The sequence below is a fragment of the Carettochelys insculpta genome, chromosome 12, assembly GCF_033958435.1.
Source record: "Carettochelys insculpta isolate YL-2023 chromosome 12, ASM3395843v1, whole genome shotgun sequence".
In the NCBI taxonomy this organism is placed as follows: Eukaryota; Metazoa; Chordata; order Testudines; family Carettochelyidae; genus Carettochelys; species Carettochelys insculpta.
Genome location: NC_134148.1, coordinates 33,465,895 through 33,481,653, shown reverse-complemented (window position 1 = coordinate 33,481,653; position 15,759 = coordinate 33,465,895).

Genomic DNA, 15,759 nt, shown 5'->3' with positions numbered 1-15,759 from the left:
GGGTGGCTGGATGTTGGCCCTGCCAGCCTCCACAGCCCAGCCCTGGAAGAAGGCCTCTCCCTTGCTCTCCACCAGGTTGTGGAGTGCGCTGCACGCGTCCACAACCTGGGGGATGTTGCTGAGGTCTGCATCCAGGCGGGTGAGGAGACACCTCCAGCACCCTTTGAGGTGGCCAAAAGTGCGCTCGACCACCTGGCGCGCATGGTTCAAGTGCGTGTTGAAGCGCTCCTGGCTGGCTGTGACATGGCTCGTGTAGGAGTGCATGAGCCAGGGCCGGAGGGGGTACGCCGCGTCTGCGATGAGGCAGAGGGGCATGGTGGTGTTCCCCACAGGGATCTCCCGCTGGGGGATGTAGGTCCCTGCCTCCAGCCAGCGGCACAGGCCCGAATTTCTGAACACCCAGACATCGTGGGTACTGCCAGGCCAGCCACCGTAAATGTCCAAGAGGCAGCCCCGGCTCTCCACCAAGGCCTGGAGGACCATGGAATGGTATCCCTTCCTATTCAGGAAGCATCCTCCGCTGTGCTCCCGAGCATGGATGGGGATATGGGTCCCATCCAGAGCCCCAAAGCAATTTGGGACGCCCAGGCTGGCAAACCCCATGATGGCAGCATCCGGGTCACCAAGCCGCACGAGCCTGTGGAGGAGCAGGGCATTGATTGCGCGGACGACCTGCAGGGGAAGGACGTGAGAGAGCACCGGTGAGGGGTGTGCAGGGTGTGTCTGGCCCTCCCCCCAGGGGTTCCCCCCTTCCCCCGGGTCCTCTTACCTCCATGAGGACAGCCGCGACGGTGGCCTTGCCCACGCCGAACTGCTTCTGTATGGATCGGTAGCTGTCTGGAGTGGCCAGCTTCCAGACAGCGATGCCGACCCGTTTCTCTACAGTGAGGGCACGTCGCATGGCGGTGTCCTGGTGCCATAAGGCAGGGGTGAGCCCCTGGCAGAGCTCCAGGAATGTCTGCCGGCTCATCCGGAAGTTCCGGAGCCAGCGGTCGTTGTCCCACTCACTGAGCACCAGCCGCTCCCACCAGTCCATGCTCGTGGGGTATCTCCACAGCCGGAGGCGTGTGCAGCGGAGGGGGGGGGTGGGGGCTGGGAGGGCAGCAAGGTCTGGGGCTGCTTCCTCCTCCCCTGGGGGCAGCTCATCTTCCTCAAATAAAAGATGGTCAGCTGTCTCCTGCATGGCACTGAGCAGGGCAGCCACTGGTCCTCCAGGGGTGGGTGTGTGGCCTCTGGCTGCTGCTGCTGCTGCTGCTGCTGGGGGTCCATGGTGCTTCATGGGGTGTGTGTGCTTGTGGCTCTGCAGACCGCGTGCTGTGCAGGCTGAGTGTGTCTGGGAGGGGCCCTTTAAGGGAGTGGCTTGCTGTTGCCCTGGAAGTGCTAGTCCGCCCTGTGACCCTGTCTGTAGCTGTTCCTGGCACCCTTATTTCGAGTTGGGCCGCTTTTGTGTGTAGATGCTCCCCTGCAGTGCCTATTTCAATGTAGTGCTGTCCAACGTCGACGTTGAACGTCGACGACACCAGCCCTGGAGGGTGTGTGGATGCTATTCGTCGAAATAGCTTATTTCGATTTCGCTACATCAAAATAAGCTATGTCAATGTAGCATCCCAGTGTAGACGTAGCTATAGACAAGCTAAATTGAACCCCAAAAGATCAACCACCACTGTGTCGCACTTTCTGTAAGTATAGATGTTCTTCATGGCGGTCACTCGATAACGAGTAGGACATCTTCATGTCACCCTCTTATTTTTAAGTCCATAGATTGCTGATCAGCCTGATTCTGGAGCTGTAGGTCTTATCACAGAAGGGGCAGATAGGTGCTGGTAGCTGTTGGAGGAGCGTTGGGCAGTTTTTTTGCTCTTTACTCCTCCACTTCTCCTCATCTGAACTGCAGTCGGACTCTCAAACTGCACCACCCCCTCACAGATTGGTGCTGTTCACCGAGGACAGTCCTACGCAAGGTTCTCCCAAGTGTCAACACTGATGCTACACTTTTTTGTGTGTCCTTAAATGGCTTCCTCTGCCCCCAATGCTCCTCTGACCTTCCTTCAACTTGGAAAACAGAATCTGCTTTGGGAGGCACCTATCAGACATCGAGACCATGTGCCCCATCCTATGAAGCTGTTGGTGAATGGTCATGGCTTCAATGCTGGAAACTGTAGATGTCTCTGAATACACACACATCCACCTGAACATGTGCACACCTACAACTCTGCCAAGACACAAACACAGCCATATGAACACCCCCCCAACACATACATCCTCACATATCTATTGCCAATGAGGGCAGCTGCACAGCAGCCAGTTAGGGGTTCAAAGATCTGGCTAAGAGAGCCCTGTTCCTAAAGCCTGTTCCTAAATTCTATGTGCTTGATTGTCCTCTTACATCACTTTTGCAGCTCCATCAAAATTCACTGCAGCTGCTCTTGGTTTACATTGGTGCCAGCGTAATCAGAATCAGGCCTTATAAACTAAGTCCCTTATGAGACCACACCCACAAATGACCACCACTTAATATACTGGTCACATAAAATGCCATGGCCTGAAAGTACAGTCTGATATGGAGAGGTGGAACGTGATCCACGAAGTGCCAAATTTCCTTCAAAACTCATCTTCTGTTGGGAAGGGAGTGCCTGCCGTGAACAGCTTGTGATCTGCAGTACAATAGCTTGTTCTGTATTGCCACATGCACTTTCAGAGGCATTGGCCTGTTTACAATACTGCCAAATTAAACACCTCCTTGTTCAAATGTCATTTCAACAGAAATTTCCCCGGTGCTCCCGCTCCTGGCTTTATTCAGCCATCTAGATTTCTTTCAAGTTTCTCTGCTTCAATCCAAAGTCATGCAGAGGTTGTGTGGGTGTGTGTAAATACTGGAGGAATGGTAATTTTGGTGGGGAATTAATATATGAACTGAATGCTGAAGGCAGGTTTTAAAAACACAGACCAGCCAGAGAAGTGGTCTCCCAGATTCTATGGGGAATGCATCCCATATTATTAATCCAATCAGCCATTGCATGCTGCCTCTCATTCTTAATAATGTTTCTCTGACAGTGTGCTGCCCGTATTTGCAGGTCATTAAACGAGACTGGACTTTGAGCTCATGGATACAGAAAAGTTTGTTAAAGCTGTGCTGGTATAACTAAAGCAGTACAACATCCTGAGTCATATTAGTATAAAGGTGCTGTCGCAAGTGTAGCTTATCCCCATAAGAAAAAAGGCATAAGTTATACGAGCTAAATCACATATAGACTAGAGCTTGAACAGGTAAAACTAGAGTAGTAAAAACCACATCCCTAACCAAACAACAAGCAGTCCTGTGGCACCTTACAGACTAACACATTGATTAGGTCATGAGCTTTCATGAGTAATACCCACTTGTTCAGATGATTAAAATAGAAAAAAATAGAATAAAAGCCTGACTGCCTGCAACACGCCTCCTGTTTAAGAGCAGTAGCTGAGAGAGAAACCTTTGTGTTTCCAATCTGCGGTAAGTATAGACCTGATTTTATTCTATTAACATTCTGATCCAGGATCTCTCCCCTAGAGATGTGGGATCTTGTTAAGGGTGAATGTAAGAGTGGTCAATGGGCAGCGTCAGCTGCCTTTAAAGGACAATTCTTTTCCCATGGTGATGAGGCTCCCAGGGATTTACCATGTGAGGAGACTGCATTATACCGTATTGCATTAAGGGCAAACAAAGGCAAAGCTAACCTGTCTGCTGGTTGGCCTGCACCCTGCCAGTGCCTGGTTAGAGTTTGGTAGCAGAGTTCTTTATAACAAGTAGGAGCAATGAGTTAAGTGACTGACTAGGCACAAACTCATGCTCCTTCCTGACTTATATTTGTCACAATGGAGAAACACTGGGGAGAGGAGACACTATCCGTGGTGTCCAACCAGTTCTGAAGTGAACGAGCCACAATATTCTGAAAATGAATTTATTGTCCAAGCCAACCTAGCCATGCTCAATCCACCAAATAAGCCCCATGACACCGTGGCACTAGACAAACTGATAACAAAGAAATACTTGCTTGGTGCACGAAAGAGAGGGAGGTTCTAAATCTTCTCTAATGGCACCTGTGTGACACCAATGAGTTCTGTGAATCTGCTCTTGGCTTATGGCTGTGTCAGTAAGGCGAGAATCAGGCTGTTCCCCTCTTCATCCCATGGAAGAACTTGCAGTCACCTATTCTATCTCCTACTGCTGCAGAGTTGCCAGGAGATGGAAACAGCCTAAGAATGGTGACTGGCTGTGAGCTGGCAAAAGTTCAGGAAGTTGGTCAAACTAAGCCCTGTGGGGCTATCTGACTGCATGTTTATGAGAGCCATTTGAGGTGTTCAATCTGCTTACCCAGGCTCCGTCCCAGTCCCATTATTCTAGTTCTCACATCTAAACTTAAAGGGGTTCTTTCCCCATTGCTTCAAAATCACCCAGGCTACGGCTACACTATGGTTTCTATTCTGGGCTACATTTGTATCACAAAATAGAAATCCCCTGGCCAAACACCACACTCAAAATAGACCTGCTATTTCGAGTGCGGTACTTCGTTCCCAGTAACCCCTGTCATACAAAGGTTAGCGGGAAGTTCAAAATAAGTGCTTATTTCAAACTCTGGTGCAGTGTAGCCTGCAGCGGGTTCAAAATAAGATCCCTTAAAATAACTTACGTAATTCATGCAATACAAATTGCGTGACTTATTTCAAGGGAGGGCTACGGTGTAGCCCTAGCCTCATTACTTCTGTTGGGTATTAGGACACTTGTCCAACATTAACAAAAGCACCAATTTCATCTATATATTTATCAGCTGTACCAATTATACTTGCACTGCATGGGCATCTAAACAGCATTAACTAAATCATGTGTCAAAAATGTCATCTTGATGGAAACACCAAATGGTTAACCAGAAGCCAGAAAAGCATGAGTTGTCACAGCTTGAGAGAACAGCCAGAGGCCCTTTAAGCAGGGAGGTAACAGAACTGTTCTGTTCATGAAAGGGTTTTGAAATTTGGTTTTGTTCCATTTAGGGGCAAAACTAAAATTTTCTAAATTTTCCACTAATGGGAAAAGAGCTCAGTCTCAAGCCCAGTCTGTCTGGGGCCATAGACCAAGGAGCAACCCTGGTGTCTCCAGCCTGAAGCAGGGGACATGTTACACATGGTCTCCAGTAAGCTGCATATGCAAAGCTCAGAAAGTTTACGTCTCTGCTTTGTGTGTGAAAACTCTGTTGTGTATATAGGCCAGCTGCTCACATGCCTATATAGCTGTTCTTATGCATTCCTTATTTTCTCATGGACTTGATTATTTATTTTATTAATAGTTTTATTTTAGTGTATATTTTGGCTATTAACACAAGTGACCTCCAGGGTACACCCGGTATGTTTAGCTAAGGCATAAATTTGGGATCTTTCACTTTTAGATCGATGGTGAGGAGCTAAAACAGATGTGGCTGCAACCTTTAAAAGAAAGGATGCCTTATATTATGTCACACCTTTCTTGCCTCCACTGGCCCCACCCTTTCCTTTGCTCTCCTCCAGCTCTCTCTCATTTGCTCTTTCTGTTTCTCTGAGGAGGATGATAAGGGGTCAATGATGCCCACCTGGAAGGTACACCTGATCTGACAAAATAATGTATTAGGTGATGAGCTTTCGTGGGACAGACCCACTTCTTCAGACCATAGCCACACCAGAACAGACTCAATATTTAAGGCACAGAGAACCAAAAATAGTAATCAAGGTTGACAAATCAAAAAAATATTATCAAGCTGAGATCTCTGATTTGCTGTATATGGACCTTCAAAGCCAAGTACTACACCTCTCCTGTCTGCAGATGGCATGACCCTTCTGAGGGAGAAGAACAGCATCAACAATAGGTGGAGAGAGAATTTCAGCAACCTTCTTAACAGACCCACCATTGTCAACCCTGTGGCCCTAGACCAGATCCCTCAGAAACCCACAATAGACAGTCTTGACCAGCCCCCTACAGTGGTGCTCTGTTCTTGGCTTTTTTGGGCCTATCTTGGAGCAGCTGCCTGGAACTTTTGCTTGCAAAGCCTGCTGCCCACTTTGTCCACATATCTATTCTGGAGATACCATCACTGGACCTAACCAGGTTATTCACAGAATCACCAGCACATTCTCATGTTCCTCAACTATCATCATCTATGACATCATAGCCGCGTCTACACGAGCCGGCTACTTCGAAGTAGCTGTGCCAACTTCAAAATAGCACCCGCCACATCTACACGTGGCGAGCGCTATTTCGAAGTTGAAATCGACGTAAGGCAGCGAAAGGTCGAAGTTGCTATCCCCAACAGGAGATGGGAATAGTGTCCTACTTCGACGTTGAACGTTGAAGTAGGGCACGTGTAGACGATCAGCGTCTCACAACATTGAAATAGCTGGGTCCACCATGGCGGCCATCAGCTGAGGGGTTGAGAGATGCTCTCTCCAGCCCCTGCGGGGCTCTATGGTCACCGTGTGCAGCAGCCGTTAGCCCAGGGCTTCTGGCTGCTGCTGCTGCTGCAGCTGGGGATCCATGCTGCATGCACAGGGTCTGCAACCAGTTGTCGGCTCTGTGGATCTTGTGCTGTTTAGTGCAAACGTGTCTGGGAGGGGCCCTTTAAGGGAGCGGCTTGCTGTTGCCCCGGAAGTGCTAGTCCACCCTGTGACCCTGTCTGCAGCTGTTCCTGGCACCCTTATTTCGATGTGGGCCACTTTGGTGTGTAGATGCTCCCCTGCAGCGCCTACTTCGATGTAGTGCTGTCCAACGTCGACGTTGAACGTCAACAGCACCAGCCCTGGAGGACGTATAGACGCTATTCATCAAAATAGCTTATTTCGATTTCGCTACATCGAAATAAGCTATTTCGATGTAGCATACCTGCGTAGACATAGCTCATGTGCCAACAACGCCCAGATGCTTTGTATATTGGACAGACTTCAAACTCTCTTAGACAAAGAATTAATGGGCATAAAACAGACATAATAACACTCCTGATCCACAAACCGGTCAGCCACCACTTTAATGGAGTGGGCCATTCTGTTAACGACCTGAAAGTTTGCATCTTACTAAAGAGGAATTTTCACAACACTTTGGAAAGAGAGGCTGCTGAACTCTCTTTTATATTCAAATTTGACACATTAACACGTGGTTTGAACTGGGATGGGATTTTTTTGGGTCACTATAGGGGCTCTTTTGCACACTTGGCTTAATCTAATTCTTGACTCCTCCCCTTCCCACCCTTCTGCCCCTCTACTCTCTGATTTGCTCACTTTGATAATATTTTTCTGATTTGTCAATCTTGATTACTATTTTTGGTTCTCTGTGCCTTAAATATTGAGTCTGTTCTGGTATGGCTATGGCCTGAAGAAGTGGGTCTGTCCCATGAAGCTCATCACCTAATAAACTCTTTTTTTTAGTCTTTAAAATGCTACTGGACTGCTTTTTTGTTTGGATAGGATGTAGACCAGCACGGCTATCTCTCTGTTACTTATCTGAGTGAGTTTGCTTCTGCTCAGAGGACCAAGCCACCCCTCCAGAGAGGAGCAAATCTTTCATATCCGGCCTATTTTTGCCACGTTTTAAAATTATTTGCCAGTCTTGGTCTGTTGCCCAGCCATCAGCTGTTTACTGTGATATTTGAAATCTGAGTTTGCGCGGTTAGTTTCAACTGGCCAAGTTGATAACAGGGAATATTTCTGTTCCCTGACTGGCTAAGTAGAACTCTTTGAAAACAGGTTTCTGTTGCAAACGATCATGCTCCTGATTCAAAATTTTGCTTTGTGAAAACATTCTCCAGTGCTGGCTTACAAACTGCTGTTCATATGAACTTTCATACCAATCAACTTGTGTCCTAGAATATGCACAGGAAACAAACACAACAGGGGCACAAACACAGGCAAAGCAAATCCTTTTTAACGTGAGAATGAATATTCTGAACAAACTTCTCATGGTGTTTGCTTAGCTCCACTCCTCAGTACTGTAGTAAGAAAGTACAGTTTAGAAACATAGTGAATTTCTGTGCAGATCCAACAGTGTCTGCTGGGCAGGTGGCTGAATACACAGTGTGTGTTTTGGGACCATATCAGTTACTTTTGCACTGGGGAGAGAGGGGAGAAAATGTGACCTAACTGGGGCAGGAGCAGCCTTCCCATGAAACTCTCTTGTCCCAGACCCAGATTGTGCAGTAGAGAGCTCCCCCACCCCCCACATTCTGGAGTCACTGCAGAACAGTGGTGACTCTCCCCTTTCACAGGCCACCTGGCGATTAGCTGGACAAACCAGGTGCCCGCTCATTGCAAGGTCCCCATATCTCACCTGAACACTGATAAATACATGGCTGCAATCAGACTGGCTCGCCTGCATGCTAGTATTGTTAAAATAGGTATTAGAATGATAAGGACACTTTTAGTGCTTAGTTTTCATTAAATGCATGTGAGTTGCCACATGCATTAATCTTACTCATCTCATCTGTAGCCCATATTATAAGCAAGCCTGCCAATGAGGGGGCCCAGAGCCTGCTGCTTCAAAAGGGTCCAGGTCCCTCAGGCCCTTTAAATCACTGCCAGAGCAGAGTGATATGCTTCAGGTGGCAGTGATTGCCGGCATCCCCAACCCCAGCCCCTTCTGCCTCAGGCCACACCCCTTCCAGGAGCATGGAGCCAGAGGCCCAGCCAGTCTGCTAGCCCTGCTGATTATAAAACAACATCTGAGAGACTGGATTGTGAGTCTTGGTAACAGTGCAAACCCCCTAGACAGGAGAGAGAAATTAATTAATCTGAGGGGCTGATCTTCAACAGAAGAAATGGTCCATGGCCACCTGGCAAACTATTGTAGGATACAGCAATTCGAGTTTCCCTGCATATTGCCAACAAGAGGACAAAAGACTTTTGTTGTTCTGCTCTCCCTCCTGCAAAGGTGATTCATGCAACTGAGTTTGTAGTTCAGAACTCATGGCCAGAGGGGAATAAAATCCGTCAAAGCAGGACCTGATCATTTCTATGCTGTTTTGGTTCAGGGGTTAGCCATGAGGTACCGATAGAGTTTTCTTATTCCACAACTTCTATGACCCTTTGAAACTTAAGACTCTAATTCATTTTTGTATGTATGTCAACTCGCTTTAACGATGTAAATAACTCATTTACTTCTCCAGTTTAACAAATCTTCACATTGCTTATTGTAGGATCAGCTAGAAGTGCTCTCTTTGCAGTGAGATCAAAGGTGCAATGGACTCCAGGAGTAGGGAGTAACCTGCATATTGCTGTGATGCCTGGTGTAACAGACCATCTATACAAAAGGTAGGCTCACCTGAGAGGTGGCGTAGATGGAGCACCAAGGGGGATGACTGTGATTCTGTGTTAAGGCTGTTAAAGTGTCTGATGTTACCCTGAATACTTGGCTGGTAAATCTAAGCACAAAACTCACAATGAATTTGTGCCCTGCTTCATAAAAGACTGCTGTGAGCTTGGCACTTGTGCTAGCTAATCAGTGAAGGCAGCATTACAGGGGCCTGGGGCTGAAACTGCAAGAAGGAGTCAGCCAGAGGCACTGGGATGGTAGGAGCAGAAGCAGCCCAAGCAGGGATACATGGACAGTCAGATAATTTCCTAGTTTTTATGGGACTTTCTCTGCCCTGACCTCATTGGCAATTTTCTCTTGCCCTGCCCCTCTTCCTCCTTCATCTTGTTTCACTCCATGGCCATTCTTCCCCTCTCCCTTGCTCTGTCCCCCTTAACCCCCACTTCTCTTCAATTTTCTCTGTAGTTTGCTGATCCCCTTCTTGTCTATCTACCAACCCTCAAACCATGGCACCAACTGGCTGTTCACCATCCCTTTGTTCACTCTGCTTCCTCTACCCTGTGGCTGTCCTGTCTATGTGACTCATAAGGTCTTTGGAGAAGGGACTTTCTGTTACCTTTTGTGTAGTGCTCCAGTAGGCCCCATTTTTGGATGGGCCTTTGGTATTCTCTGGATAAAAATAATTAATAATTATGACTATCAAGCAATTAACATTAATTGGGTTGAACTGCATGATTTATCATGTTAAAGAGTAATAGAATATCAGTTATTTAAATATATTTGGATGTTTTCTAAGTTTTCAAATATATTGATTTCAATTAGAGCACAGAATACAAAGTGTACAGGGCTCACTATTTTTCTTCACAAGTATTTACATAGTAAAAAGAAACAAATAGTATTTTTCAGTTCACCTAATACAAGTACTGTAATGCCATCTTATTGTCATGACAATTGAACTTAAAAATGTAGAATTATGTAAAAACCCTACCCTCCAAAATAAACACACATAGAACATTATCATCTACAAGTCCATTCAGTCCTATTTCTTGTTCAGCCAGTCACTCACATGAACAAGTTCGTTTACATTTGCATTGCCTGCTTCTCGTTTAAAAGTGTGATGTTGCACCCCATATGCTTAAGGCAAATATGTTCATGACTAGGAATAGGACATAACTTGAACATGTTTTATGCAAAATACTCCATGTAATAAATATATCACTGAAAAAGTTATAATCTGCTGAATGTGTACATTCTGTATGTGTGCATGTATCATTCCTGTATTTGAAGTTAGAAATATGAAGTGTAAACCTATTTATTAACTCAGACCTGCTAGGTGAGGGGCATTTGTAGTACTCAAAGAGCTCAATGGCCTAGTACAGTGGTGCGCATCATTTTTTCAACCAGACCCCCATATTTTATTGCACTTATGTCATGATCCCCAACATACTCCAAGAGCCACAATTCACATGAATACAAAACAGTCCTTAACAAATAATGTCAAACCGTAATTTCTGGCACCCTATTTTAAGAACAGCGCACACAATGATTTGTACCAGTTAGAAAGTTCATCTACCCCAATATCCAGGCTTTACCTGCCTCAGCCCCCAAATCCACTCTCCTACCCCCAAGCTTCACCCCGCATCCTGCAAACCCCTTCCCCTTTCCCAAGCTTCACTCTCCATCAGCTCCCAACCCCATCCACCCCATCCCCAGGTTTTAACTGACTGAAATGACGAGCTCTGCGTGCTGCTTCTCCACCGCCGCTGCCTCCTTCTCAGCACAGCTCCAGCAGGGGACTCAGGGCTACCCTTCCCCCTCACTCTCCTGCAGTCTCAGGTCCCTGCCCACCTTGCTTCCTCTTCCAGGGCTCCCAGAACTCCACTTGCAGCTCTGGAGGCTTCCACCACTTCAACAAAAAACACTAAATCCAGTTTTAATGGGGAGCAGTGGCGGCACTCGGAGCCGCAAGTGGCTTTTTAAAGAGCAGCATGTGGCTCTGGAACCGCAACCCCCAGGAAGACATCCATGACTCCCCCAAGGAGGTTGCGACCCATGGGTTGCGCACCACTGGCCTAGTACTTGGGACAATGATCTGCGAATAGCCTTGCTTCGTCTGTAAGTCTGGTCTGTGATTGGTCCTGCCAAGACATGTGGCCCTGATGCTGGAACCATTTTGGATGCTGGACTTTTCAATGGGAAAGGCTGAACAGCGCACAAAGGCTTCCCAGCTAGGCTGAAACCTACGTATGGGTGAAGAACCAGACAGCAGTGGGTGCAGACACCAGAACCCATTACCAGCTAAGATGTCTGCTGTAACCATCGGGAACTGGACATTAAGAAAGATCAGGCCCAAATTGAGACGCTTCCTGCTTGTGAGAAAAGATGAGTAGAATGACTGTCAGAGTATAACTGCATGTAACAATTATCTTAGAATATTTTGCTTAGTAACCTACTTTGATCTGTTTGCTGTGGCCACACACATTCTACCCTTTATACTTAACAACACAACTGTAGTTTATTAATAAACTCAGTTTAACTAACTTACTGGAGTGGGGGAACAGCAGTTGCACGTATCTCTTTCATTGAAAGAGGGAACAAACAACTTACCATCTTACTCTTTATAAACTTTAAGCAGAGTAAGATGAACTTATCTGGGGTTCTGGCCCCACAGGGGCTGTACACCTGGATGCTGTCAGGACTATCCCTAGGGATATGCAATGTACGTAGCTGCGTAGGGGACTACTAAATTTGGGGCACCACATTAGGAGCAGTGGGAAGTGGTAGCCTGGCCCGTATTGCTTCCTCCTGCTCCCAGTGGCCAGGAATGGCAACTAGGGCCACTGGGAGGCACCTGGATGCAAAGGTAAATACGCTATTTTGTTTTTGTGTGCAGTTATGCAGCAACAGCAAAAACCTACAGTTGTAAATTGTGCTTTCATGGGAGATTACATTGCACTACTTGTATGAGGGGAACTGAAAAACATTTCAGTGTAAATTTCATAATAAAAAATAATACTAAATGAGCACTGTCCACTTGGTATTCCGTGCTGTAACTGAATTCAATATATCTGAAAATGCAGAAAAACATCCAAAAGTAGTTAGAACGTTTCCATTAGGATTCGACTGTTTAAGAGTGCAATTAAAACTGTGATTCATTCTTCAATCACAATTAACTTTTTTAGTTAATCACGAGTTAAGAGCAATTAATTGACAGCTCTGTTAATAGAAACAACAAAGTTTGGATCAGGTCAAGGGGGAACTGGGGATGGCAGCAAATAGAGGCAGAAGAGATAAACGGAATTAACTTTAATAGGCTATTTACACCGATAATGGGACTCATTTGTGGGATGGGACCTTTCTGATTAAAATGGCACATTCGCATAGGACTCACAGCTGCTAATTAGGGAAGTCTGAGACCTGCCACCTTTATCTTCTAGTTTCAAATCATTAACTTGACCAGATGAGATATTGCCCAGGGCACAGAAAGGTCAACAATTTGCATCCAAAACACAGCATCTCAGTAAATACGCAAGTATCAGAGAGGTAGCCAGGTTAGTCTGTCTCTTCAAAAACAACAAGTCCTGAATAGTGACAGAGAGATAGCCATGCTAGTCTGTATTCTGTCAAAACAAAACAAAACAAAGCAGTCAAGTAGCACTTTAAAGGAGTCTGTTCTGGTATGGCTATGATCTGAAGTTGGTCTGTCTCATGAAAGCTCACCACTTAATAAGTTATTTTGTTAGTCTTTAAAGTGCTACTTGTCTGCTTTTTTGTTTTAACAAGAAGTCATGTGGCATCTTACAGACTAACAGATATTTTGGAGTATAAGTTTTCGTGGGCAAAGACCCACTTCGTCAGATGCAGTTAGCTAGTTTCAGTGGCAGAGACAGTGCATAGAATTACCAGTTTTCTCAACCAGATGCTTTTGCTGTGAATGGAATCTATTTAGTCCATCCTATCGGGAAAGTTGGCAACCTTCACTCAGGATGCCCAAGGCAGGACAGGACCTTAAAATGCTAAAGGAACAGTTGCTGCATGCTTAGTACTGAGTCCGCCCCCCAGCATGGGAACACAGAGATATGCTGCCTGTGGGGCAGAATGTAGGACCTCTGGGCCATGAAGAGTGAATAGCATCTTATGCAAGAGTTATGATGCTAGCACCGGTGTTCCAATCAGCTTCCAGTATGGGTTGTTCCCAGTGCTGGTCAATAATTGGTAATGCTTTCCAAGAAATGTTTTTGAACATACCCTCCTTCTATTTTCAGGCATTTTTTTTTAGTGCATCAATTCACATTAACAAAGTTTTGGTACAAATTCAATGGAACAGGATCAGAAATATTCTGGCTTTTAGTCTTTGTTGATGTTTTCTTCCCTTTTCCCCACTGGAAAAAGGAGGGAGAGGAGAGAAAACAGAAACAAAACCACTGACAATAAGACTTCCAGTCGAGCGGAACTGAAACAAAAAATTCTTACTTCGCCCTTTGTCAAAAATTGGAACATTTAGATTTTTTCCCCACAAAATTTTAGACATAGTTCAAAAAGGCATTTGTTGTCAAATAAGAATTGATGCAAAATGTTTGTCGCATCCTAGCAGTTAGCACTCACTTTTTGGCTCTAACAGGCTACACGCATCTCTCACCATATCCCGTCCTCGTCTGTGTATCACAGCTTGGCTCCAGGGTAGTTCCCAGTGCCTAATAACAAGGCAGGAATTGCCTGATTCACTAAGCAACAATAAATAGTATGAATGTGGAGTAACCCGCATGGCTCTCCAGTGCTATTACATTAAGCTCCCCAGGGTAATGGTACTAAACTTACCTTCCTTCACCTGTCCCATGCTGGAGGTGAAACAAGCAGCACCACGCAGAAGTTAGAGGAAGCATATCTGAGGGATCCAGTGTGACAATCCCAGGATTCTTTGCAGGGCTCAGCCCAGGTGATCAAGAGAGAGAGAGAGAGAAGGGGGCAGGTTGTGTATGTTTGCAGATGTGAGAGCGAGAGCTGGGTGATTCATTGCAGGTTAAAAAAATATCCAGAAACTTAAAATTCCCATTTCTCATGCTGGGAACTCTCTGGAAGAGGTAGCGTAACAACCCACCCGGCCAAGAACCGAATAAGAGGAATGCCAAGGAGAACACCCAGTGAGCCAGAAGAATGAAAATAGTGCTTTTAATACAATTTATAGCCAACTTACAGTATGTATTCCACATCACATATTTCTAAACTGCTCATTTGGAAAATATAAACTGCAAAAATACAGAATGCAGTACTCAATATATACCAAACATGTAGTTTCTTTTCTTTCTTCTCTTTTTTCAAATCAATCGTACAACAAAACATTTCCTTTTCCAAACCAAGTTCAGATTTATTTCAGAAGTGCTGCTATAAAGCCCTCAAAATCATAAGCAACCCATGTAGCATGTTTCAAAGAATTTTTAAATGAGACCTCCCTCTCCAGCAGTCCAGGGTGGCAGCAATTCAGCTCAAACAGGTTCAAGGGCAGGATGCTGCAGGTCACTTGTGATGTGACCTCTTGGAATCAGCCTGTGCAGAGAAGGTCTTGCACGCCAAGGGCTGGTGACATATATGGGGTTTCTAGGTGGACTGTGTGAAGTACAAGGAGGACTGATATGTTTATAAGCAGAGCAGTCTCCACTGACCCATCTTGTATGCGCAGCAGGTGGACCTTTGTGGAAGAATTTTATAGGCACAGGCAAACCTAGGTGGGATGGTCTTGCACATTCAACAAGATGACTGACAGAGGATGGAAGTGTCTCATGGGCAGAGATAGGGATGTCTGACAGAATCAGAGAAATGTCTGACTGGAAGGAACCTTGACAGGTCATCAAATCTAGCTCCCTATTCTCAGGCACGGCCAAGTAAACCTAGACCATCCCGGACAGATGTTTGTCCAACTAGTTCTTAAAAATCCCCAGTAATAGGAATTCTACAATCCCACTCAGCAGCTTAGTCCAGAGCTTAACAATCCTTAGAGTTAGAAAGTTTTTTTTAACATGGAACCCAAATCTCCCCTGGGTGCAGATTAAGACAATTTCTTCTTGTTCTACCTCCAGTGGGTGTGGAGAACAAATGAGCACCATCCTCTTAGTAACAATGCTTGACATATTTGCAAACTGTTATCAAGTTGCCCAGGGCAGTCCACAGACTTTGCTCCAGACCCCTGGAAGAGGTGGGATGGGGGCTACCCTCCCTCATGCAGTCCTTCAATGCTCACTGGGCCACTGGTGGCAATTTAAAGGGTCCAGGGCTTCCAACCACTGCTGTAGGATCCCCAGGCACTTTTAAATTGCTGGGATCCTGGGTAGCTGCCCCCATTGCCTCCCCTGTTGATGAGCCTCAAGTTGCACGTCAGTCTTCTTTTCTCAAGACCAAACATGCCCCAATTTTTTAACCTTTCTTTAGAGGTCAGGTTTTCTAAACTTTTTTTTTTAAATATCATT